Here is a 5,000-nt window from a genome sequence, read left to right on the forward strand (position 1 = left end):
CGTCACATAAAACATGACATCATCCAGAAGCATTACGTAAATTATCACTCTGACGCAGCCTATCAGTGTGGCATCACAAGCGCAAAGTCACCTTTCAGGAGCGTTTGTGTAAATCCTTGTAAAGCGGGCGAGGTGGAGGAGACAGGAAGGCCTTGTCCCTATCCCCACGATGACACCATCCAAGCCTCAAGCTAATCCTAACCTCATCAATGGAATGCTTTCACTAGTCCCTTTCTCATCCCCCTCAACTCCTACTCTTCCTCCTCCTCCTCCTCTTATTCCTATTTCTCTTCCTTCTAGTCCTCTTCCTTCCACTCCCTCTCCTCCTTTTCCTCCGCCTCCTTCTCCACTTTCTCCTCCTTGTCGTCGTTCTTCATCTCCTCCTCTTCCTCTTCCTCCTGTTTCTTACCCTTTTAGTCCATTTCCACCCGCTCTCTCTTCTTCTTTCCATTCTCTTTCATCTCCGAATCCTCCTTTCTTCCCTCCCCTCTTTCTCTTCTTCTTTCTCACCCCCTTTGCGTCTTTCTCCTTATTTTTCACTTCTTTCTAATTCCTTAATCCTCCTACTTCAGCTTCCTTTCTCATCTTCCTACTCCTCTCCCTATTCCTTCTTTTCCTCTTTCATCTCCGAATCCTCCTTTCTTTCCTCCCCCTCTTTCTCTTCTTCTCTCTCACCCGCTTTGCGTCTTTCTTCTTATTTTTCACTTCTTACTAATTCCTTAATCCTCCTATTTCAGCTATCTTTCTCATCTTCCTTCTCCTCTCCCTATTCCTTCTTTTCCTCTTTCATCTCCGAATCCTCCTTTCTTTCCTCCCCCTCTTTCTCTTCTTCTCTCTCACCCGCTTTGCGTCTTTCTTCTTATTTTTCACTACTTACTAATTCCTTAATCCTCCTACTTCAGTTTCTTTCTCATCTTCCTTCTCCTCTCCCTATTCCCTCTTTTCCTCTTTCATCTCCGAATCCTCCTTTCTTTCCTCCCCCTCTTTCTCTTCTTCTCTCTCACCCGCTTTGCGTCTTTCTTCTTATTTTTCACTACTTACTAATTCCTTAATCCTCCTACTTCAGTTTCTTTCTCATCTTCCTTCTCCTCTCCCTATTCCCCCTTTTCCTCTTCCGTCTCCTCTCCTCCGCCTCTGTCTCTCTTCTCCTTAATCGCTGCGCACCTCTCATGAGAGGCTGCCGTCAATGTTATCCTGCACCCTACAGAATCGTGCCACTTCACATAATACTCATAAACACCAGATGATTTGTTGCGCAGCTCCAATGCAGACTTTGACCGAAATGAGAGCTTGATCGGTTGGGAACCAGTTCAGTCCGGGCTACACCACTAAGATGTGTGATGAAATGTTCTGAAGTTTACCTTACGATATGCTTATCTATCTATCTATATACAAAAACGCTTATTTCCCTGTATACGAGCGATAGTCTGCCAATGCATGCAGCTGTCCTACATTCATTTAACACCCATTTGTTCTATTGTTCATCTTAGCTTCTTATAGATGAAAATTCATTACATTTCTTCAACCATTGGCTGGGTCAGAAGCAATGTAGCAAGGCACAGTACCTCCATAACAAATCCAGACAGCTTAAGTTTGCCTACGTGCCTACGCCGACAGATTTGTTTCCATGACGACCTTTACTCATCACCCCAGTAGGAGTAATTAGAGAAGACGATGAAAAATCTCTTTAGATCGCATCCATTTATCGTCTATTTACAACCATTTTACACTCAAATATTTTTCTTGTCCTCTCCTTTCCAGGTTAAGTACCCAATCCCCTGTTATCTAAGGCCCCCTGCGATCCATCCAATATTATTCTCGGACTTCCTCTCAATCTCACTACATCCACCTCTGACCTTACACACTCTTTTTCCTAGTCTTTCTTCCCAATTCCTTTACATCCCAGTATACACACACACATATATACACACATGCATGCATACACTGAAAACGCACACACATACACACATACTCACACACACACACACACACACACACACACACACACACACACACACACACACACACACACACACACACACACACACACACACACACACACACACACACACACACACACACACACACACACACACACACACACATACACACACACACACACACGCACACACACACACACACACACACACACACACACACACACACACACACACACACACACACACACACACACACACACACACACACACACACACACACACACACACACACACACACACACACACACACACAACACACACACACACACACACACACACACACACACACACACACACACACACACACACACACACACACACACGTATATATATATATATATATATATATATATATATATATATATATGTATATATATATATATATATATATATATATGTATGTATATATATATACATACATATATTTAGCTTATACATATATACATACATATATATATGTATGTATGTATCTATATGTATATATATATATATATATATATATATATATATATATATATATATATGCGGAAAAAACCACCAAGGAAAAAGATAAACTGAAGACCAAGCGTTTTCGTCTATTCAGACATCTTCAGGGTACATGTACCCTGAGGATGTCTGAATAGACGAAAGCGCTTGGTAATCAGGTCATCTTTTTCCTTGGTGGGTTTTTCGCATATTTAGAATCACGAGTTTATCTGATTTCTCATGCAATATATATGTATATATACATACATATATATATATATGTATATACGCATATATATATATAAATATATATATGTATATATATATATATATATATATATACATATATATATATATATAAGAATGGTGTGTGGAAAAACAAGAAGGACAGGAGGAAATAAAAGGAAAGGTAGTGAATGGTTGGATGAGGAAACAAAGAAGGTTGTAGAAGAGAAGAAGCGAGCTTTCACAGTTTGTTACAAAATAGGACGAGGGAGTCATATGAGAGGTACAAAAAAAAAAAAGAGAAGTAAAGCAAAAGGTACAGGAGGCAAAGAGGAGAGCAGATGTGAAATGGGGTAAGAGTATGACAAAAAATTTTGAAAGTAATAAAAAGGTGTTTTGGAAAGAAATTAAGAGAGGAAGAGGAGACGAATCAAGTAGAGAAGAAAAGGTAAAAGGTGTGGATGGAGAGATGATAACGGAAGAGAAGGCAGTGAGGGAAATACGGGCAGAATATTTTAGGGAGTTGCTAAATGTGAAGGAGGATAGGGAGGGAAAGATAGCTGCAGTGGAGAATGATAAGAAAATGATCATGACGAGTGAGGAAAATGGAGGAGAAATAAGGAAGGATGAAGTGAAGACAGTTGTTAAGATGATGCAAGCAGGTAAGGTACCTGGTCTAAATGGATGCAAATGCAGAATGTCTTAAAAAAAATGGAAGTACAGTGATGGTGGACTGGCTGGTGAGGTTATTTAATGTTTGCTGGAGAGAGGGTAGAGTGCGGGAGGACTAGAGGAGTGCCTGTATAGTTCCACTTTACAAGGGGAAAGGGGACAAGTGTGAATGTAGTAGTTTCAAAGAGATTAGTTTGTTAAGTGTAGTTGGGAAGGCTTATGGGAGGATCTTGATTGAGAGGATTAGGAGAGGAACAGAGGGAGTAATTGGTGAGGAACAGTGTGGATTTAGGACGGGTAGAGGTTGTGTAGATCAGATCTTTGTGGTAAGACAGATATGTGAGAAAGCTATAGGTAAGGGGAAGGATGTTTTTTGGGCTTTTATGGATCTGGAAAAGGCTTATGACAGGGTAGACAGAAAGGCACTGTGGGAGGTTATGCAGATATACGGGATAGGAGGAAAGCTTCTAGGAGCTGTCAAGAGTTTTTATGAGAGTAGTAGAGCTTGTGTCAGGATTAGAAATGGAGAGAATGGGTGGTTCGAGGTAAAGGTGGGACTTCGTCAAGGATGCGTTATGGCTGTTCAAATTATACATGGATGGGGTGGTGCAAGAGGTAAATGCAAGGGTAGTGGGTCAGGGATTATAGATGGTTAAAGAAAATGGAGAAAAGTGGGAGGTGAGCCGGCTGTTGTTTGCGGACGATACTGCGCTTGTGGCAGGATCGGAGGAGGGATTGAGGAAGTTGGTGACAGAGTTTGGGAGAGTATGTAATAGAAGAAAGCTAAAGATAAATGTGGGTAAAAGTAAGGTGATGAGATATACAAGGGGTGAAAGTGGCAGTAGACTGGAAGTGAGCATAAAGGGAGAGCGACTGGAGGAAGTGGATAGTTTTAGATACTTGGGTGCAAATGTGGCAGGAAAAGGTGGAGTGAAGGTGGAGGTAGAATGTGGATTGAGAGAAGCAAGTAAATGCTTTGGTGGATTAAAAAGTGTAATGAGGAATAGACATTTGGGGATGGATGCTAAGAGGAGACTATATGAAGGAGTGATTGTGCTAACAGCACTGTATGGGGCAGAAACATAGAATATAAGAGAGGAAGAGAGAATGAGTTTGAATGTGTTTGAGATGAGGTGTCTGAGAAGTATGATGTGGGTTACTAGGCTAGATAAGGTGAGAAATGAGGAGGTGAGGAGGAGAACAGGGGTGAAAAGGAAGTTCGGAGATAGGGTTGATGAAAGAGTATTAGGATGGTTTGGACACATGGAAAGAATGAGTGAAGAAAGACTAGTAAAAGAGGTATGGAAGGCAGATGTGGAGGGAGTGAACATGAGGGGACGTCCTAGGATGAGGTGGATGGATGGGGTGAAAGGGGCTTTGGGGAAGAGGGGAATGTCTGTTGAGGAAGGACGGGGGTGGACAGAAGACAGGGGTGAGTGGAGAATGGTTGTATATGGATTATGTTATGATGCATAAGGTGGAATGGGCGGGGGGATGGGGGGACGAGGTAGTATGTGTGGGCAAAATTTGACGCAGCCCAAAGGAATTTCTCTTCGTCGTCTCCTTTTATGCCTGGGGGGACGGAGAGGGGGGGTCGCCGATTTAATGAAGCGGCCTTGCTGTGGATGTGCTGTGTCC

Source organism: Oratosquilla oratoria, chromosome 8, assembly GCF_046742065.1.
Source record: "Oratosquilla oratoria isolate Oo_2021 chromosome 8, ASM4674206v1, whole genome shotgun sequence".
Taxonomy (NCBI): domain Eukaryota; kingdom Metazoa; phylum Arthropoda; class Malacostraca; order Stomatopoda; family Squillidae; genus Oratosquilla; species Oratosquilla oratoria.